The sequence below is a fragment of the Chiloscyllium punctatum genome, chromosome 13, assembly GCF_047496795.1.
Source record: "Chiloscyllium punctatum isolate Juve2018m chromosome 13, sChiPun1.3, whole genome shotgun sequence".
NCBI classification, from domain to species: domain Eukaryota; kingdom Metazoa; phylum Chordata; class Chondrichthyes; order Orectolobiformes; family Hemiscylliidae; genus Chiloscyllium; species Chiloscyllium punctatum.
In genome coordinates, this window is record NC_092751.1 from 92288056 (window position 1) to 92311063 (window position 23008).

Below are 23008 nucleotides of genomic sequence, written 5' to 3' on the forward strand. Positions count from 1 at the left end.
GTACTAGTCCTACCTGCCTGTGCTTGGCCCATATCCCTGCAAACATTTTTTATTCATTTACTTATCCAAATGTCTTTTTAACATCCATCTGCATTCACATGGATGTTAAATGAAGCTGCATCCTCTAGAATTTCATTCCACACGTGAATCACTCTGTGCAATAAAAGTTGTCCCTCATGTCTTTTTAAAATCTTTCTCCTCTCACTTTAAAAATTGAAATCCTCCCCCCGCCCTCCTCCCCCCCTAGGAAAACGACACTTGCTATTCACCTTATCTATGCCTCTAATTTATAAACCTCTATAAGGTCACCCCTCAATCTCCTACACTCCAGTGAAAAAGGTCCAGGCAGAACCTCTCCCCATGATTCAAACCCTCTATTCCTTGGCAACGTCCTGGTAAATCTCTTCTGAACCCTTCGGAATGTAATAATATCCTTCCTATAACAGGCAAACTAGAACTGGACACAGTACTCCAGAAGAGGCATCTTCAACATTCTGTACAACCTCAACATAACGTCTTTTTCCCTGCTCAGAGAAACTAAAAGATTATTTAGAAACTTAGCATTGCCGACCTCATTCAAATTTCTAAGTGCCATTTTAAAGGAACTTAATGATGGCCATCTGTTGGATATTTAAGTGATGCAAGTGAGGAAGTGCATGATCTTTCTTTAAACAGAAGGCTCACAGGCTTTCTGTAAATTCTTCAAAGGGAAATAGAACCACAGAATTGTTGCATTGCAACAAATATACAAACAAATATAAAAGATAACTGTATCTAAAGTTTGTACGATTTGAAGGCAAAGCGTAGATCTAATTGCAGGGATACCAAAACTATCTTAATCCAATTAACAACAGTTCCAAAGGCTTTTACATGTAACTGAGAGTAGGAAGTGATGAAACACAATTTGGTTCCTCTGCACGGTTAAAAAAATTATTTTTTTTTAAAAATGCCTCCGCACGTGACAGTTTGTTATTGAGACTGCCATGTTCCTCATCCAGCATTTCGAGAAGCATTGCATATCAAAATATATTTACCCAAAGTCAGACTGTAACATAAAGAGAATAGCAACAGGTCATGGGAAGACAGTAAGGTTCTCTCTTATGAGTATTGCCCTGGGTGGGAGGTGGAAATGGCTGCCCAATTTTAGTCGAGGGGATGATCCAGAAAGCATGGAATGGATTCAAAGTTCGGGGTTGTTTGTATTTATGCCAGACCAGAAATATATTCAGCTGGAAGAAATGGAGCATGAAGCATGTGGCCTCTCAATATTACCGCGGTGAGAGAATAAAAGACAGCAAAATGTGAGTTTCCAAACCAGGATTTTCTGCACCTTGTGTCTGGGTCTATTGGAGACTGATTGATCAAGGTTAATTACTGTCTTTATTCAACATTTCCATTAGCACACACAACAACCAGCATGATAGATAATGAACTTGATGAAACTTGCTCACTTTCCAACTTGTGATTCCCTGTTAGCTTGGCTAGGGACTAGTCAGTGCCTTCTACTCCATCAAAGCACACTGTGGTGGCAATATGGGAGAGTCTGATCTGGCAGGTCTCCCACAGAAACACTGGGAACGTGTATCTGGAACTCAGGGGGATTATGAGAGCTGGAATCACCCCATCTGTTAGTGGTATCACCAGAGTCGCCCATCAGCTGTGGTTCAGTTGGTAGCGCTCTTTCAGATTAGATTCCCTACAGTATGGAATGACAATCCCTGAACCTTTTTTCTGGGATTTACACATGAAAGAACTGAAACCAACATGGTCATTCTTAAAGATGAGAGACTTAACAAACAATCCAGGCCTTTTTCAATTTATAATTTAAGTTGCATCACACTGTAAACTTTTGCTATAAAATCTGTGTCTACAATCTTATACTCCACAACCACCTGATGAAGGAGCAGCGCTCTGAAAGCTAGTGCTTCTAAATAAACCTGTTGGACTGGTGTTGTGTGAGTTTTAACTTTGTGAGTTTGCTGAGTGTATATTGACTATTAAACTTCCTATTTTACATTTCCAAAAGTGATTACACTTCAAAAAGCTCTTCATTGGCAGTAAAGTGCTTTGAGATATCTCTTGGCTGCAAGAGGTGTTCCATAAATTCAAGCTGTCTGCTTTTTTAAATTCAGGACCCCTGAACTTTGAGTTACAGAGGCCTAGATTTGGATGTGATTTGAGTGTACTGGTATAATACTGATAATGGGCATTTGGTTTCGACGTTGATGTAGTAATTGGAATGAAGTCGACCAGGTAGATCTCATAAAATATGAGTTCCCTGATTGGGGCTGCTAACCTGGTCCAATCAGGGAGCCCTGGCTGACAGATATAAACAGGAGTGCCATGGGTGGTAATGGATTAGTGGTGCTGAAGCGTGGAGTTCAGGACATGGTTGAAGAGCTTCACCCATTGTACTCTATGCTACTTTCTCCCCACCCCCACCCTCCTCTAGCTTATCTCTCCACACTTCAGGCTCTCTGCCTTTATATAAAAAAAGAAAAGAAAAGAAACAGGAGTGTCAGGGGTTCTGCTCACTCTAGGAGCCAGTTCTGAACTAACTGGGTCAGTGTCATGTACTGTTCATGTGTAAATAAAGGGTGAATTGGTGACTGTGTGAGTTCTTTCAATAGCAATCATCATTTATCCTTTGGAAAAGGGAAGCTGACTGTTATTATTTATACTTAAAGCATTATCAGCTCACAATGAGATGGAAATTTTGATCTGATAGATTCATTTCTCATTAGTCCTTAGGTAACTTTCCCTTGGGAAGGTGCTGGTGGATCTCCATCAGTTATATTGCTATTTTATTGGCAAAGGACCTGAATGTTCTGCCTAGAGAAATCCACTAGGTAAAACAATGACTGCAGATGCTGGAAACCAGCATTTCGATTAGAGTGGTGCTGGAAAAGTACACCAGTTCAGGCAGCATCTGAGGAGCAGTAAAATCAACGTTTCAGGCAAAATCCCTTCATCAGGAATACAGGCAGAATGCCTGAAGGGTGGAAAGATAAATGAGAGGGAGGTGGGGGTGGGGAGAAAGTAGCATAAGTGAGTGGGGGAGGGGATGAAGGTGATAGGTCAGGGAGGAGGGTGGAGTGGATAGGTGGAAAGGAAGATAGGCAGGTAAGACAAGTCATGGGGACAGTGCTGAGTTGGAAGTTTGGAGCTGGGGGAAGGAGAAATGAGGAAACTGTTGAAGTCCACATTGATGCCCTGGGGTTGAAGTGTTCCAAGGCGGAAGATGAGGCGTTCTTCCTCCAGGAATCGGATGGTGAGGGAGTGGCGGTGAAGGAGGCCCAGGACCTCCATGTCCTCAGCAGAGTGGGAGGGGGAGTTGAAATGTTGGGCCACAGGGCAGTGTGGTTGATTGATGCGGGTGTCCCAGAGATGTTCCCTAAAGCGCTCTGCTAGGAGGCGTCCAGTCTCCCCAATGTAGAGAAGACCGCATCGGGAGCAACGGATACAATAAATAATATTGGTGGATGTGCAGGTAAAACTTTGATGAATGTGGAAGGCTCCTTTGGGGCCTTGGATGGAGGTGAGGGAGCAGGTGTGGGCGCAGGTTTTACAGTTCCTGCGGTGGCAGGGGAAGGTGCCAGGATGGGAGGGTGGGTTGTTGGGGGGCATGGACCTGACCAGGTAGTCACGAAGGGAACGGTCTTTGCGGAAGGTGGAAAGGGGTAGGGAGGGAAATATATCCCTGGTGGTGGGGTCCGTTTGGAGGTGGCAGAAATGTCAATGGATGATGCAAAGGTTGGTAGGGTGGAAGGTGAGCACCAGGGGTGTTCTGGCCTTGTTACGGTTGGAGGGGTGGGGTCTGAGGGCAGAGGTGCGGGATGCGTTGGAGGACATCTTTAACATGGGAAGGGAAATTACGGTCTCTAAAGAAGGAGGCCATCTGGTGTGTTCTGTGGTGGAATTGGTCCTCCTGGGAGCAGAAACGGTGGAGGCGAAGGAATTGGGAATACGGGATGGCATTTTTGCAGGAGGTAGGGTGGGAAGCAGTGTAGTGCAGGTAGCTGTGGGAGTCGGTGGGTTTGTAAATGTTGGTGTCAAGTCGGTCGTCATTAATGGAGATCGAAAGGTCCAGGAAGGGGAGGGAGGTGTCAGAGATGGTCCAGGTAAATTTAAGGTCAGGATGGAATGTATTGATGAAGTTGATGAATTGCTCAACCTCCTCGCGGGAGCACAAGGTGGCGCCAATGCAGTCATTAATGTAGCGGAGGAAGAGGTGGGGAGTGGTGCCGGTGTAATTACGGAAGATGGACTGTTCTACGTAGCCAACAAAGAGACAGGCATAGCTGGGGCCCATACGGGTGCCCGTTGGTCTGGAGGAAGTAGGAGGATTCGAAGAAGAAATTGTTAAGGGTGAGGACCAGTTCAGCCAAACGAGTGTCGGTGGAAGGGTACTGTTGGGGAGGTCTGGAGAGGAAAAAACGAAGGGCTTGGAGGCCCTGGTCATGGCGAATGGAGGTGTAGAGGGATTGGATATCCATGGTGAAGATGAGGCATTGGGGGCCAGGGAAACGGAAGTCTTGGAGGAGGTGGAGGGCGTGGATGGTGTCTCGAGCGTATGTGGGGAGTTCCTAGACTAGGGGGGATAGGACAGTGTCAAGGTAGGTAGAGATGAGTTCAGTGGGGCAGGAGCATGCTGAGACAATGGGTCGGCCAGGGTGGTCAGGCTTGTGGATCTTGGGAAGGAGGTAGAACTGGGCAGTGCGGGGTTCCTGGACTATGAGGTTGGAAGCTGTGGGTGGGAGATCTCCTGAGGTGATGAGGTTCTGTATGGTCTGAGAGATATTGGTTTGGTGATGGGGTGTGGGGTCATGGTCGAGGGGGCGGTAGGAAGAGGTGTCCTTGAGTTGGCGTCTGGTTTCAGCGTGTAGAGGTCAGTGCGCCAGACTACCACTGCGTCCACTTTATCTGCTGGCTTGATGGTGAGGTTGGGATTGGAGCAGAGGGGTTGGAGGGCTGCGCGTTGTGAGGGTGAGAGGTTGGAGTGGACAAGGGGGGACGACAGGTTGAGGTGGTTAATGTCCCGGCGGCAGTTGGAAATGAAGAGGTCGAGGGCAGGTAATAGGCCAGCGCTGGGTGTCCAGGTGGATGCAGTGTGTTGGAGGTGGGCGAAGGGATCCTCGGTAGGTGGGCAGGTGTCCTGATTGTAAAAGTAAGCTCGGAGGCGGAGGCAGCAGAAAAAATGTTCAACGTCACAGCATGTATTCGTGCTCCCACGAGGAGGTTGAGCAATTCATCAACTTCACCAATACATTCCACCCTGACCTTAAATTTACCTGGACCATCACTGACACCTCCCTCCCCTTCCTGGACCTCTCGATCTCCATTAATGACGACCGACTTGTCACCGACATTTTTTACAAACCCACCGACTCCCACAGCTACCTGGATTACAGCTCTTCCCACCCTACCTCCTGCAAAAATGCCATTCCGTATTCCCAATTCCTCCACCTCTGCCGTATCTGTTCCCAGGAGGACTAGTTCCACCACAGAACACACCAGATGGCCTCCTTCTTTAGAGACCGCAATTTCCCTTCCCACGTGGTTAAAGATGCCCTCCAACACATCTCGTCCACATCCCACCCTTCTGCCCTCAGACCCCACCCCTCCAACCGTAACAAGGACAGAACACCTCTGGTGCTCACCTTCCACCCTACCAACCTTCGCATAAACCAAATCATCCGCCGACATTTTTGCCACCTCCAAAAAGACCCCACCACCAGGGATATATTTCCCTCCCCACCCCTTTCCGCCTTCCGCAAAGACCGTTCCCTTCATGACTACCTGGTCAGGTCCATGCCCCCCAACAACCCACCCTCCCATCCTGGCACCTTCCCCTGCTACCGCAGGAATTGCAAAACCTGCGCCCACACCTCCCACTCACCTCCATCCAAGGCCCTAAAAGAGCCTTCCACACCCATCAAAGTTTTACCTGCACATCCACCAATATCATTTATTGTATCCGTTGCTCCTGATGCGGTCTCCTCTACATTGGGGAGACTGGACGCCTCCAAGCAGAGCGCTTTAGGGAACATCTCCGGGACACCCGCACCAATCAACCCCACTGCCCTGTGGCCCAACATTTCAACTCCCCCTCTCACTCTGCCGAGGACATGGAGGTCCTGGGCCTCCTTCACCGCCGCTCCCTCACCACCCGATGTCTGGAGGAAGAACGCCTCATCTTCCGCCTCGGAACACTTCAACCCCAGGGCATCAATGTGGGGTTTCCTCATTTCTCCTTCCCCCACCTCACCCCAGCTCCAAATTTCCAACTCAGCACTGTCCCCATGACTTGTCTTACCTGCCTATCTTCCTTTCCACCTATCCACTCCACCCTCCTCCCTGACCTATCACCTTCATCCCCTCCCCCACTCACCTATTGTACTCTATGCTACTTTCTCCCCACCCCCACCCTCCTCTCATTTATCTTTCCACCCTTCAGGCACTCTGCCTGTATTTCTGATGAAGGGCTTTTGCCCGAAACGTCGATTTTACTGCTCCTCGGATGCTGCCTGAACTGCTGTGCTTTTCCAGCACCACTCTAATCTAATGCCTAGAGAAATCCCTCAAGTTGACTCACACAGGAAGCAGGTCTCATTTAAGGGGAGGTGGTGGCCCAGATGGTGATATTATTGCTAGACTAGTAATCTGTGAAACTCCGAGAGTATAGGTTCAAATCTCGCCATGACAGGTGATAGAATTTGAATTCAATGAAACATAATCTGGAATTAAGAGTCTAATGTTGAACATGAACCTAGTGTCAATTATTAGGAAAAGCCCATCTGGTTCATGCACATCCTTTAGGGAAGGAAACTACCAACCTTAACTATACATGACTCCAGACCCACAGCAATGGGGTTGACTTTGATCTGCCATCTGGGCAATTAGGGATGGATAATGAATGCTGACCGAGTCAGTGATGTCCTCAACCTCTGAAAAAATAAAAACAAAGTTGTTAAATGGGAACAACAATTGAACAGCAATAAATGACTTTCATGATGGGATCCTAACTGTAATTCAACAGTCTCTGTCCCCAAGTATGTCCATGATTTCAGTTAATTTATTATTGTCACATGTACCTACATACAGTGAAGAGTTTTGTGCTGTGTGCAATGCAGACAGGTCATGCCATACAAAGTGTGTAAGGGTAGTAGAATAGAGCAAATAATACAATATTACAGCTGCCAAAATTACACAAGGAGCAAGATCAAAACTAAGTTTAAAACTTGAAAGGTCCATTCAGAAGTCTAAGAACAGCAGGGAAGAAACTGTTCTTGAATTTGTTGGCAAGTGTATTTAAGCTTTTGTATCATCTGCCTGACAGAAGAGATTGGAAGAGATTATTAGCAGGTCTTTGATGATGTTGGCTGTCTTCCTGAGGCAGTGAGAAGTGTTGATGGTGTCAATGGATGGGAGGCCACTTTGCGTGATGGACTGGGCTGTGTTCACAACTCTCTGTAGTTTCTTATGGTCCTGGGCAGTGCAGTTGGCATACCCAGCCGTGATGCGTTAAGATGATGCATTGATAAAAATTAGTAAGCGTCTTTACAGATATGTTGAATATTTTCAGCCCTCCGAGGAGATAGTGTTGTGCAGATGGTGGTGACCAGAGTGTGGTAGTGACCAGAACTCCCGAGAACAACCACATGTATTGCAGTTCAGCAATGATCATAAAGGAGTTGGAAAATAAATGAAAAGCATCAGAATCTTTCAAACGGACACATGATAAAGAAATCACATTGACATTAATAAACAACACATCTTATACTATACACATCTGCTGCTGTACGCAAATTGCTTCATAGTTCCCATCCAAAAAATACCACATGCTTTTCTATGATTTGTTAACTAGGGCGGGCAGAATACTGCTGTGACTAAGATGGAACTAATGGGTTTATCGAAGAAACAGCCAAGTCTTTATACAGGCAAGAGATGTTGTTTTTCTAAAACTGTGGCCAATTACATTTACAACACCTTATCCCTTCCAACTGCTATCATGAGATCTTTCCACATTAGCTTCTTCTTTACAATCCATGGTGAAGTGATGTAGACAGGCTGCTTGTTGTTATCTGGGAGAGCTCAAATTAGTGTCACTTCGGTTGTACTCATGGACCTGAAGAACTTTGTTCCAGTGGAATCAACGTATGGAATGAAGGGAAAGTTGCTGAAAATGTGTTGCTGGAAAAGCGCAGCAGCTCAGGCAGCATCCAAGGAACAGGAGAATCGACGTTTCGGGCATCAGCCCTTCCACACCTGAGCATTTAGACATCTTCCTGAAGAAGGGCTGATGCCCGAAACGTCGATGATACCTGAAGAAGGGCTGATGCCCGAAAAGTCGATTCTCCTGCTCCTTGGATGCTGCCTGATCTGCTGCGCTTTTCCAGCAACACATTTTCAGCTCTGATCTCCAGCATCTGCAGTCTTCACTTTCTCCATGAAGGGAAAGTTGGCAGACATGCAAGTCCTGCATTTGTGCCCTTGAATGAGTTGGCCCTCTAGACAATGGTTACATGCTTGCCATTGGTCTAGCTTATAATTCCAGAAAATTCCTTGCTGCACAGCAGATTGCTCAGTGAAACGTGAGATCTGATGGAGAGGTTATGGGCATTTTGTGCCCTGTGGAAGGGGCGCCATTAGCAATGGCAATTTGGGCTGAATGATCTGTAAACTTTATGCCATGCTATGATTTATGGCACTTACAACCTTTAAAGCAAAAATGTGAATTCTTACCTCTCAGTGCACTGCAACCACTCTCAATGTCGATTTCAAAAAAATGTTTTGGAGATTTGGTGGTTTTAAATGTTTCTATTTGAATCAGAAGACAATTGTGTTCTCACGAATGGAACCGGAAAAAATGTAGGATTGTTTCACAGTGATGTTAGAAATGACGAAACAGCAGCTAAAATTTACCATTTCAAGTTCTGACACTTTGCCAGACAAGATCTGGTTTTGTTTAAAAACTGACATTCAAATTCCAAACCTGTAAGGAGGCTGATGAATGGCAAACAAGTGGGAGTTGGGATTAGTATTCATAAGGTCTCATTCACTTTTAATAAACATTTCCTGTTGATACATTTGGCAGTTTCTGTGGATACACCTGAGCAGTTAGACAGTGAAGTGAAAGTGGTCCCATGGCCATTGAGTTGAGTTTTGAGTGATGCATCTTAGATTGTGACAGAAACAAAATGGAAGCCTTTGGGATGCACTTTTATTCCCACATGATCTGAGAGTGTGAAGGGGCCTGTAGTGGGAGTCTCATAGAATCACCACAGTGTGGAAACAGGCTATTGGGCCCATTGAGTCACCACTAATCCTCTGAAGAGCAATCCACATGGACCCATCCCCATACCCTCTCCCTATAACCCTGCAATTTCCATGGCTAATCCACCTAACCTGCAGGTCTTTGGACTGTAAGCAGAAACCCACACAGACACAGGGGGAACGTGCAAACTCGACACAGACAGTCACCCTGGATGGTATTGAACCCAAGTCCCTGCCACTGTCAACCACTGAGCCACCGTGCCATCTAATGGTCGCTAGGGATTTTTGTGAAGCCTAAAGGCAACAAGGAAGCTCAGCTTTTCTCAAAGACATTGGTTGATGTTTAATGAAAGCTAAAACTTCAGACTATGGCAGACACCTTAAAAAGAAACAGGTGTATATGTGACTGGACAGTGGAAATAGATTGGTGTTGATGACTTCTAGTGAAAGAAGATAAATGGAATCTCATTTTTACTTTCTAGAATGAACATAAAAGCTATCTTTGAGGGCAGACACCACCATTCCAATGTTTTAATTTCTTTTCCTTTTCGTTTTCCCTCTCGTTCTATTTCCTAATCCTTGTCTTGATTTTAGGTTAAGCCAATACAAGTTCTTGTAAAAGTTAGCCATTGTTGATAAGGAATATTCCCTTTGAAGAATTCCCACGCCATTAGCTTTCCCAGTCAGCCATGTTAGCTCAGATTTCAACACACTTCACCCCTGAAGTATTTGGGGAGGGGGGGGGTGATCATTTGGGTGGTAATGGTGTGCAGGGATATGGGGAAAATGTAGTAGACCGGGTGGCGGGACAATGAGTTGTATGGTCTCATCCTGTGAACAGTTCTGTGATTCAGGGACATGAGCTTACAGTTTGACCTCCATTAAAATGACTGAATTTTAAGTTGGGGTATATTTATACGACATTTGTAGCTTTGACAGAAAATGATTTCCCTTTGTGTTGATGCTTCTGTTTCTGGCCTTAGCCCAGAATTGAGCTCCAACTGCATAGCAGAATATAGCATGGTTTATGGAGGAGAGAGTCCCTGACCACTTGGGTGGCACAGTGGCTCAGTGGTTAGCACTACTGCCTCACAGCAGCAGACACTTGGGTTTAATTCTAGCCTTGGATGACTGTGTGCTGTATGCACATTTCTCCTCATGCCTGTGTGGACTTCCTCCCACAGTCCAAAGGTGTGCAAGTTGGGTAGATTGCCAATGCTACATTGCCCATATTATGCAGGTTAGCCATGGGAAATGTGGGGGGGATGGGTGGGTCTGGGCGGAGTGCTCTTTTGGGGGGTTGGTATGGGTTGAATGACCTGCTTCCACACTGTAGGGCTTCTATGATTCTATTTTCTACAAACTCAACGTGAACTTCACTGCCAAAGAGGGAAGCACCATTGGGAAGGGGGAATGGATTCACCTGGAAATTAAAGCTGTGAGGAGAGAGTTTCAGTGCAGGTTGCTCTTCTGTTATCCCCACTGGAAATTGATTTCTGCCTGCTCGGATTTAGTGAGAAGTTTACCCAATGGTTTTCCGATGCTGCTGTCTACAGGTCGTTATGCGAGAGCGCGACAGTTGTGTTCCTCTGCCACCTCACCCTATGGAAAATCACACTGTAGAAGATCGCTAATGGAAAATTGCTATACCCATTCAGTTAGAAAGTTTGTATTATCCAACAATGCCCACTATTCATCAATCACTTTATAGCCAATTCGTGCTGATGAAACGTGCTTATAACAGAACGACGTGTACATATAAACTGACAAAGTGCTAGAGGAGCTGACACTTCTCTTTGTTCGTAAAGTTCAGAGGGATACTGGTAAAGGAATGAGGAAAAAGGATAGGTGGAATATTAAATGAGACCTACAATAGGTTGGTTCAGTCAGGCAGGACAGCCTGTTTGTGATGTTGTAATTTCAATCTAATGCTATGATTTTATGGAGTCAATGGCTTTCAAAGGCAGAAGAACTGATTCTTACCTCTCACTGTATTGTGCTGGCTGCTGTCAGTGCCATTCCTCTGATCATCGGTGGCTTTTTAAGTGTTTCTATTTGAATCAGAATGCCAAGGGTGTTCTTATGATTGGAAGCAGAAAAAAGGTAGAATCACTTCAGAGTAATGTTAAGATTGCATTTTGTCATTTAACCAGTCATGATCTGGTTTTGTTTAAAAACTGATATTCAGATTGCCAAACAGTGGGCTGAACAACTGAAAATGACATTATTATCTTGGAGTTGGATTTCAAAATGGAGGCACGTGGATGCGTGTCACTTCTGTGAAGTTTTTTTTTCAAATAAAAGAAAGGTCAGAAAGTCACACTGACCTAAATACATTGTTACAAGAAAACATATGACTTCACCACAGTGCCCAGTCAGACCCCTGTATTGATCATTGTAGGGGAATTTACTTAGTCTGAGACTTCCAGTCTTGTTTCAAGAAGCTTATTCTCGCGTGAATTCACAGAGAGACTGCCACAGTCTCCAGTGTCCCACAGCACTCTCTCTCCTGAGAGGAACAGTCAGCCTATATTTAGGCAATGATACAAACAACATTGCTCGTTTTACTTAGATTGCATGCAGCACTAAAGTAATCTTGAATACAATAACTTAACATAGAGAAAAGCTCAGAGCAGCTACTCCCTTCGTTCCTGATGTTGCTCAAGGACAGAGAGACTAATGAGCTTAATATACATTCTCCATATACACTTAATATACACTCTGTATATTTCATCAACTTATAATTACACAGCCTCAGTCTTTATCTCCAGCAGTATTTTCCACTACAGCTGTGAGCCTGAGAGCCAGGTCACCTTTCACCTTGGTCAAGTATCCCATAATGCAGCAGTATGTCAAGTTCTTACTACTTCCGCAATGGATCAAATGTTTATACTTTTTGGGTTTATGACGGACAGAGTAAGTTCATTCCGGCAATTAGTTTTGTTTTGACTTCAGCACAGAATGTTGAAATGTTTAGTTCAGAAGAACGGAAACAAGTTCCCCTCAGAAGATGGACTAGCTTCTTCTAATGAGGGATACAAGTCAGACTACCTCAGCAGAAGTGGCTTCCATGCCAAATCTCTTTTTTGGTACTGGTACCAGTGGTTGAGGCCCTCGAGGAAGCAGTGTCAAGATCTACTCATTTCTGAGATAAAGAATTGTGAAGGAGACAGCGGGTTCTGAATATTTGTGACACAGGATGTAGAAACTATTCCTCAGCCCTTTGTCATGAGGGCATATACCTCACTAACATAAATCATCTGCCATTCAGCCACTCTTACTGGGAACTCTCAATGGGACTATAGCTTTCTCACCCAGAAACTGTCCTTTAACTTGAGCTTTTTTTTTCCCTGAAGATGTTAGGGATGAATGAATGTTGAAGGATAACGTCATTGGATGCTGACCTGAAGTCTCCACTGCATATTTTCACACTCAGACGTTTGGCAGACATTGGGGATGGCTGTGGGACCTAGATCGACAAGCAGAATGGGCACACAGAAAATAATAGGCGAAAGTGAGGACTGCAGATGCTGGAGATTACAGTCGAGAGTGTGGTGCTGGAAAAGCACAGCAGCTCAGGCAGCATCTGAGGAGCAGGAAAATCGACATTTCAGGCAAAAGCCCTTCGTCAGGCACAGTTCAAAAAGTACACAGAGAAAGTGGCAGGAAATATTTGTAGAGAAGATTTTTAAAATTCATTCATAAAATATGAACAGAGATGGCTGGGTCAGCATTTGTTATTGAAATAACTCCACAGAGGCCAGTAAGTTATCCTTTATTTAAATGTAAGGAGCCCTTCACACTGACCCAGCTCCCGAAGAGCCAGATCTCAGAATGAACAGGATCTCTGACACTCCTGTCCTTATCTGTCAGCCAGGGCTCCTTGATTGGACCAGGTTAACAGCCCCAGTCAGGGAACTCATATTCCATACGGTCCACTTGGCTGACCATTACAATCACTACAATGACCCTTTGAGACAATCAAGATGAGCTGGGTTGTTAACAGACTGTGTGAGGTTTAACAACTGGTTACGATTCCTGAAGATACACCTCAAATCCTTTAGCTGCAGGTGAGGAGGGATAGTTTGGCACTCCATGTTTACTTGGAGTCATAGAGATGTACAGCATGGAAACAGACCCTTCGGTCCAACCTGTCCAGATATCCCAACCCAATCTAGTCCCACCTGCCAGCATCCAGCCCATATCCCTCCAAACCCTTCCTATTCATATACCTATCCAAATGCCTCTTAAATGTTGCAATTGTACCAGTGTCCACCATTTCCTCTGACAGCTCATTCCATACACGTACCACCCTCTGCGTGAAAACGTTGTCCCTTAGGTCTCTTATATATCTTTCCCCTCTCACCCTAAACCTATGACCTGTAGTTCTGGACTCCCCGATCCCAGGGAAAAGACTTTGTCCATTTATCCTATCCATGCCCCTCATACTTTTGTAAACCTCGATAAGGTCACCCCTCAGCCTCTCCCTATAGCTCAAATCCTCCAACCCTGGCAACATCCTTGTGAATTTTTTTCTGAACCCTTTCAAGTTTCACAACATCTTTCCGATAGGAAGGAGACCAGAATTGCATGCAATATTCCAACAGTGGCCTAACCAATGTCCTGCATAGCTGCAACATGACCTCCCAACTCCTGTCCTCAATACTCTGACCAATAAAAGAAAGCATACCAAACGCCTTCTTTACCATCCTATCTACCTGCGACTCCACTTTCAAGGAGCTATGAACCTACACTCCAAGGTCTCCTTGTTCAGCAATACTCCCTAGGACCTTACCATTAAGTGTACAAGTTCTGCTAAGATTTGCTTTCCCAAAATGCAGCACCTCGCATTTATCGGAATTAAACTCCATCTGCCACTTCTCAGCCCATTGGCCCATCTGGTCCAGATCCTGTTGTAATCTGAGGTAACCCTCTTTACTGTCCACTACACCTCCAAATTTGGTATCATCTGCAAACTTACTAACTGTAGCTCTTATGCTCGCATCCAAATTATTTATGTAAATGACAAAAAGTAGAGGGCCCAGCACCGATCCTTGTGGCACTCCACTGGTCACTGGCCTCCAGTCTGAAAAACAACCCTCCACCACCACCCTCTGTCTTCTACCTTTGAGGAGTTCTGTATCCAAATGGCTAATTCTCCTTGTATTCCATGAGACTAACCTTGCTAATCAGTCTCCCATGGGGAACCTTGTTGAATACCTTACTGAAGTCCATGTAGATCACATCTACTGCTCTGTCCTCATCAATCTTCTTTGTTACTTCTTCAAAAAACTCAATCAATTTTGTGAGACATGATTTCCCACGCACAAAGCCATGTTGACTATCCTGAGTCAGTCCTTGTCTTTCCTCTGCCTCCACCAGACTTGTTTGGCTGCAACAATGTCTCCTCCTTTGCGAATATCTTTCTCCCCCAGACTCAGATGAACTTATGTTTTCATAGAATACTTACAGCAGGCCATTCAGCCCATTGAGTCCACACTGACCCTCCAAGAGCACTACACCCAGCCTTACTCCCTTACCCTATTCCTGCAAACTTGTATTTCCCACAGCTAACCCACTAAACCTACACATCCCTGGACGCTACAGGGCAATTTACCATGAACAATCCGCCTAGCCTGCATATCGTTGGATTTGGAGGGGGTGGGGTATCCAGAGCACCTGGAGGAAACCCATGCAGACACTGGGAGAATGTGCAATACAGGCAGTCACCCGAGGCTGGAATCGAACCTGGGTCGCTGGCAGTGTGAGGCAGCATAGAGTCAGAGAGTCATAGAGATGTACAGCATGGAAACAGATCCTTCGGTCCAACTTGTCCATGCCGACTAGATATCCTATTCTAATCTAGTCCTATTTGTCAACACTAGGCCCATATCCCTCTAAACCCTTCCTATTCATATACTCATCCAGATGCCTTTTTAAATGCTGTAATTGTACCAGCTTCCAACACTTCTTTTGGCAGCTCATTCCATACATGCACCATCCTCTGTGTGAAAATGTGCCCCTTAGCTCACTTTTAAATATTTCCCTTCTCACCCTAAACCTGTGCCCTCTAGTTGTTGACTCCCCGACCCCAGGGAAAAGACCTATTTATCCTATCCATGCCCCTCATGATTTTATAAACCTCTCTCAGGTCACTCCTCAGCCCCTGACACTCTAGGGAAAACAGCCCCAGCCTGTTCAGCCTCTCCCTGTAGCTCAAATCCTCCAACCCTGGCAACATCCTTGTAAATTTTTTCTGAACCCTTTCAAGTTTCACGACATCTTTCCGATAGGAAAGAGACCGAAATTGTACGCAGTATTCCAAAAGTAGCCTAACCAATGTCCTGTACAGCCTCGACATGACCTCCCAACTCCTGGACTCAATACTCTGACCAATAAAGGAAAGCATACCAAATGCCTTTTTCACCATCCTATCTACCTACGTCTCCACTTCCAATGAACTATGAACCTGCACTCCAAGGTCTCTTTGTTCAGCAACACTCCCCAGAACCTTCCTATTAAGTGTATAAGTCCTGCTCTGATTTGATTTTCCAAAATGCAGCATCTCATATTTATCTAAATTAAAGTCCAGCTGCCACTCCTCAGTCCATTGGCTCATCTGATCGAAATCCTGTTGTGCTCTGAGGTAACCTTCATTGCTGTCCACTACACCTCCAATTTTGGTATAATTTGCAAACTTACTAACCATACCTCAGTGGTTCACATCAGTGCTGACCACTGAGTCATTTTTACCTAATAGCAGAAACATCTGAACAAAGCACAAGGACAAGGCCATTCAGCCCTTTGCCCCTGCTCCGTCATTCATTGAGAACATGGCTGATCTGTTTTTCAACTCAACTCTACATTTGTGCATGGCCCTGATAATCTTTTAACCCCTTGGTAATCTCCTGATAAACAGATAGAGTGATTTAGTTTATTACTAAACACAAAAACAAATAGTAATGCACCACATATTTACACAGAATAGAAATAAGCGAGGAATCCATAAAATAACAGTAAAATAATGAAAACATGGAACAGCCTCTGAATTGTTCATGAAGAGCAGCTAAGATAAAATAGTGGCTGTGATTACGTGGCAACAATAGCATTGATGTTGGCAGCTGAACAGTCACGTTTAAGTTTCTCAGTTGTGCAGGGTGGAAAGTTTATCGTTCTGATAGCTTTCAACAGCGACTGATTTCCAGCACTGAGAGTGAGAGACAGCCCCCCTTTTTAACTTACAATCCAAAGGTGTTTAAAATTCCTGCTTTTGAAGCTGTGGCCCTCCTAATGCTCTAGCCCACATTCCAGGACATTCAGCCAATAATGCAGACAGGCAAGTGTTGCAGTCGTTTTGTCTATTGCTGGAGGATAAGTGAAACATATCTGCAGGAGCTGACTTACTGATAAAGGAGTGGGGGATGGATAAATCAAACCCTTGTTACCTTTCTTGTTAAGTCTCTTCCTGTTTGCAGTTTCCCAGACACTTTACAGGTCTGACATTCCATGGGTTTTACAGAGGACATTGCCAGACTGTCGCAGAACTTACTTCCTCAGCTTCTATTCTCTCTGTAGCAATCCTCCTCTTTAAAAAAAATACATTTTTGAATCAAAATGTAAAAGCAGTCTATGTTTCAGAATATTTCTGTTTGGGTTGGAGGGGAACTTGAAGATGATGGTGTCCCATGTATCTGCTGCCCTTGTTCTTTTAAATGGTAAAAGTTGTGGGTTTAGAAGTTGCTGAGCTACTGCAGTGAATCCTGTAGATGATACTGCCACCACTATGCATCAGCAGTGGAGAGAGTGAATGTTGAAGGTGGTGGATGGTGGTGTCCTTGATGGTATCAAACATCTTGAGTGACATTGGAGCTGTACCCAATCCATCATATTCCTGACTTGTGCCTCTTAGATTGTGGACAGGCTTTAGGGAGTCAGGAAGTCAGTTATTTGCCACAAAGTTCCTAGCCTCTGACCTGATCCCTGTCACTCATGCTTCAAACTTAACGCAAAAGTTTCTCAACTAAATTTTTAAAACATATTCTCCTAAATTCTCTTAGACCTTCACAACATGAACAAACTTCATCTAACATTCTAGGGGCACATGAAGTCAACACTCTCTGATATATACTGATATTGAAGCCATGGTTCTGTAAGGGCTGACCTTATTAATTGATAAGCCCCTTCAGAAAAATAGGCCAATACCCATATGCCACTAGTTTGAAATCCAAATGATAACAACATTTTAAAAAAATCTTTAATCACAAAAATATTTGGGATCTGAGGCCTTAACAAATGGAGGAACTGAATACATAAACAGCCTTCCTGAATAGGCTGTGTCGAAAATATTTTGTTCAGTTTTAGCTAGGGTACTTAGGGAGAGTGTGAAGATTTAAAAGGAAGCAGAGCAGATTTGCTAGAAAGGGTCCAGGGATGAACTTCAGGTGCTTTAGGGACAAGAGTAAGATGAAGAAGCTAGGGTTAGAGGGAAAAAGAGTGATCAATGTCTACTAATTTATTTATGACAGGCTTACATAAACGTAGACAAAGAAAAACTGTTCATATTCATTGATGGTGCAAGGAAAAGGGTGGCACAGGTTTAAGGTCTTCAGGGATGAAGTGAGGCAGAAATAACTCATACTGAGTATGTTAGAACTCACTGTTTACAAATGTGGTCGAAGAAGGGATGATCAATTAACTCAAAAGAAATCCATAGCCACAAGGGGAAAATAAACTTACAGAACTATGAGGACAGAGTGAGAGACAGATGCATTACTCCACAGAGAGCCAGCAGAGGCTCAAGGAGCCAAATGGCTTCCTGAGCTGGAATGATTCTACGACTATGACTGTGTAGGATGATCCACACAGTCTTCCTACCCAATGCTAAAAAATCTTAATGATTACAATTCTAACTGGGTCAGGAAATGCACCCCTCCTGAGTTACAGACCTGACTTCCACAGAGCTCAGAAAATAAAAATTCCAAAGGGAATTTATTGAGCTTGAGATTTTCTGTTGCACAGAGATAAACTTAGGAAGAAAGTGGCACTTTTGTATCAATGTAATAAAACTGCTCTGATTTCAGACTTACCTTTAACCTTGCTGTTAACCATGAAGAGTTGAAGCAAACTCTTCAGATTCTTAGGTGTTTGGAGCATTAACCTCTAATCAAAAGGAATCCTGCATAATGAGCTGAAATGCACATGGGATTTACAATTCCCCAAGTAATGACCTGCAGCTTATTTCTTTCTAACCCTGCAGTCATAGCATCAGAAGAGATCTTCTTCAATCACCTTCTTACACACAAAAATAGGAACTGGAGTCTGCGAATCAGCTGCTCAAGCTTGGGTCATCAGATCAGACTGAACTGAACTTTAACTTCAATTTTCTGTGTCTGTTCTACAAGGTTAATTAACAAAATTCAATCACAGATTTATAAAAAAGATCTTTTGCTTGCAATTCCTGAAAGGAGCTGGAACAGATATCTGGTACACTTCAGCATGCAGTTTAAGAGATCTAGTGATTCCTGCGGCTAGATTAGAAAGATAGGGGTTTGAGTCCCATTCCAGTGTTGAGAGGACAGAAGTCTGCATTGATACTTCAGTGCAGTACTGAGTGAGTGCTGCCCTGTCAGAGGTGCAGTTTTTCAGATGAATGTGAAACTGAGGCTTTGTTTGACTTGAATTGAATTAGTTTTATTTTCACATGTACTCAAACGAGTACAGTAAAAAGTTTATAAGTTGCAACTTACGGCACCATCTTCGGAACAGAGGTACCTCGGTACGGCTTCTTCAGTTACAAGATTAGTTACAGTGTAACAATGCCACCAACACATGGTGCTATCAGGTACAGAGTACCTCAGTACAATTCTTAGTTACAGAATAGAGAAATAAAGAAACAATGTTATAGCTTTACACTTTATAACCGTAGGTCAGAAAAAGTCAAGAAAGACAAACATCTCAAGCAGACCTTAAAAAAATCCCATGGTGTGATTTCAAAGAAGGGAAGAGAAGACTTCTCTCCAATTTGCTGTAAATATCGATTTGTGAACCCAACGTGTACAACCCAGTTTATCTGATCATGATCACATCATTGTCAGGGAATTTACTTTGTAAACTAGTTCCAATGTTTCGTACATTTCAACTACATCAAAAGTACCTTAGATTAGATTCCCTACAGTGTGGAAACAGGCCCTTCGGCCCAACCAGTCCACACCGACCCTCCAAAACGTAACCCACCCAGACCCATTTCGCTCTGACTAATGCACCGAACACTATGAGCAACTTAGCATGGCCAATTCACCTTGCCTGCACATCTTTGGACTGTAGGAGGAAACCCGGGCAGAATGTGCAAACTCCACACAGACAGTCGCCCGAGGCTGGAATCTAACCTGATACCCTGGTGCTGTGAGGCAGCAGTGCTAACCACTGAGCCACCGTGCCACTATTGGTTTTAAAAAACTTTGGATGCCTCATTGTCAGGAAAGGTGCTACAGAAATGCAATTTTATTTTTGTCTTCCTTTACCACAATCAGCGACTAGGGAAGAAACATTGTGTTGAAGAGCATGAGAAGCATATTGCATTATTTTTAAAAACAAAGTAGACTTGCCAATCTGGTGACGTACAACCATCAATTACAAGCTTCTGGCCAGACTCAATAAACCTAATGAACAGTGGAAGCCAATTAGTGAGCCTTCCTTTGTAAATGTTTCTTTCTCCATTTCACTCTTCCCCTTTACTGCATCTATCTGTTTCCTACCTACTTCTCAGTTTGTACGCAGATCATCCGTGTTGTTGAAAATAAATGAGCCTGAAAGTTGATTCATTAAACGAGAAACCCCTGTCAATCTTACTTGGTAATTAATCACTTGGGAGTACTGGTCAGTCAATTTAGCAAGAGCATTCAACAGTTCATCATCAGTCTGATCCTGGACAAATGCTGTGCACAGTATAGAGCAGCAGAGGTTCACAGAGGCTCTGTATCAACTCCACGTCCCTCATCTCAAAGTTCTTTTACCACAAAGTAGTGCTAAAATATAGTGGATGGCATATTGTTAAAACAACTGAACAAGATCAATTGACATTTTAATTTGATTACCAAGACTTCCTGTAAGATTACAGCAATGATTATTGATCCTCAGCATTTAGTTTTATGGTTGTCTTACCCAAGTGTTATTCATCATCTGTAAAAGGAAAAGATTAGCAAAGAAAAAGGGTTCTTTACAATTGGAGTCAGATGCATCTGTAATGGGGAATAAGGAGAGGGAGATCATCAAAACAATATTTTGTGTCTGTCTTCATGCAGGAAAACATGAAAATCCTTCCAGAAATAATGGAGAATCTAGAGACTAATGTAAATAAGGAACTGCAAGTTTATAGAATCACTACTGTGTGGAAGCTGGTCATTTGGCCCATCAAGTCCACGCTGAGCCCTCTAACTCTGTAACCCTGCATCTCCCATGGCTAATCATTGAGTATGTTCAAGATTGAGATTGATAGATCTCTAAATATGCTGAAAAATATGTTTCTGGAAAAGCACAGCAGGTCAGGCAGCATCCAAGGAGCAGGAGAATTGATGTTTCGGGTATTCCTGAAGAAGGGCTTATGCCTGAAACGTCAATTCTCCTGCACCTTGGATGCTGCCTGACCTGCTGCGCTTTTCCAGCGACACATTTTTCAGCTCTGATCTCCAGCATCTGCAGTCCTCACTTTCTCCTAGATCCCTAAATATTAATATTAAAGGATCTATTGGTGGTGCAGAAAATGGTATTGAGGTAGAAGATCAACTCTAATCTCATTGAATGATGGGGTAGGCTTAAATATAGCCTATTCCTGCTTCTATTTCTTATTTTCTTCTGTGAATGAGTTTATGGGGTGACTGTTACCAAGGTATTAACCAGATCCCTTACATAGTGAATATTACTGGGCTATTTCTTCATGGACTTATTCTAAGCTAGGTTGATGACTGTGCCCACATTAGCATCCCTACAATGTGGAAGGAAGCCATTTAGCCCATTGAGTCCACGCCAACCCTCTGAAGAGCATCCTACCCAGATCCACCCCATCCCTGTCAGTCCATATTTCCTATGGCTAATCCACCTAGTCTGCATATCTCTGGACACTATGGGCAATTTAGCTTGGCCAGTCCAGCTAAACTGCACTTGCTTGGGCTGTGGGAGGAAACCCCCGCAGATGTGGAGAGAATGTGCAAACTCCACACAGAGAGTCACCCGAGGCTGGAATTGAACCCAGGTCTCTGGTGCTCTGAGCCACGTGCCGCCCTATTCATATTAGTATTATTAAATGTAAAGATACTAGAGGAATTCATGGTACTTAAATAAGTCCCGTGGATCTGGTGATTGGCATCTCAGAGTGCTGAAAGAGGTGGTTAACGAGAGAGATGCATTGACAGTCATCATTCAAATTTCGATTAACTGTGGAATGGTCTCGGCAGATTGGAAGGTGGTAAATGTAACTGTACTGTTAAAGAAAGGTATTCAGAAAAATTGGGGAATGATAGCCAAGTTAGCCTGAGATCAGTGGTAGGTCAAATGTGAAAATCTATAATAAAGAATGTAATAATTATGCATTGATTGGGAAAATATTGGTAGGATTAGCAGAGTCAACAGGATTTTATGAAAAGGAAATCACGGTCAACAAACCTGCTGGAGTTTTTTTTGAGGATGTAACTAGCAGAACAGAAAGTGGGAAAATGGTGGCTGTTGCATATTTAGCTCTTTTTTCAGAAAACTTTTAATAATAGCCCATAAAAGAGATGAGGAAACAAAATTAGAGTAAATAGGATTGAGTGGAATATCTTGCCATGTATTGAGAACCGGGAAGTGGACAGAAAACAGAGAATGCAAAAATAAATGAGTCATTTTTAGGTAGTCAGCCTGGAACTATTAATTACTGTAAGGATTTGGGCCCCCTGCTATTCACAATTAACATCAATGACTTGGAAGTGGGAATTAAATGTTATGTTACCAAGTTCACAGAAGACGCAATACAAGGTGGGATTGAGAGTTGTGTGGAGATTGCAAAGATGCCTCAAGAGATTTTGGTAGATTAAGTGAGTGGGCGAATGTTTGGCAGATGGAGTACAAGGTGAAGAAATGAAAGGTTGTTCTGTACTTCTGAAATATAGAATATTTCTAAATGATGAGAGGCTAGAAGTGTTGAACCTCAAGTGGACTTGGGTGTCCTTGGTCATGAGTCACTGAAAATTATTCTGCAGGTACAATAAAAGGTATGTTAACCTTTATTACAAGAGGATTTGAGTCCTGAAATAAAGATGCCTTACTGCAATAATATGGAGCATTAGTGAGACCACACATGATGCATTGTTGAAAGGTTTGATCTCCTTTCTCAAGGAAAGATAAACTTCACATAGAGGAGGTACAACAAAAGTTCATCAAACCAATTCCTGGGATGGAGGGATTGTCTCATGAAGAGAGATTAAATAGACTGGGCTAATATTCTTTGGAATGAGAGGTTGTCTCATTGAAACATACCAAGTTCTTACAGGGATTGACAGGGGAGATGCAAGCAGGATGTTTCCCTTGGCTGTGGGTCGAGAACCAGGGACACAGTCTCACAATAAGGGGTATCAATTTAGGGCTGAATTGAGGTGATGAATCTTTAGAAGTCTCTGTGTCAGAAGCCCACAGAGGCTTAGTCATTGAGTACGTTCAAGACTGAGATTGACAATATCTAAATATTAAAAGCATCAAGGGA